Below are 380 nucleotides of genomic sequence, written 5' to 3' on the forward strand. Positions count from 1 at the left end.
AGATACCCCGGTCAGTTTCACTGGGTCGGAAATATTGTTCCTATGAAGTTTACACTGACATGGGTGAGATGAACGAAGAAAGTTCAGAGTGACCCTTCACAAAGACTTTCCTGGCTTAACTGCAATAACTTTAATTGCTAAATGCATTCAACTTTAAATTTTCTGTACTTCAATATATATATTGTTATGTCATGTGCATAACCAGCGACTTGGAGAGCTTAAGTAATCTTAGCTGTCCGTGAGCTATATCTGCGAGAGTAATACAGTTATTCAATCGTAGTTTGATAAAAGACACAAAGGACAAAGGGAAATTGGGTTCTCTTATGATAAAATAGAGGATTTTAGTGTACAACAACAACTTTTTTTCCGTTACTGCTTGC

Source organism: Sinohyriopsis cumingii, unplaced genomic scaffold (assembly GCF_028554795.1).
Source record: "Sinohyriopsis cumingii isolate HCF-2022 unplaced genomic scaffold, ASM2855479v2 utg001727l, whole genome shotgun sequence".
Taxonomy (NCBI): Eukaryota; Metazoa; Mollusca; class Bivalvia; order Unionida; family Unionidae; genus Sinohyriopsis; species Sinohyriopsis cumingii.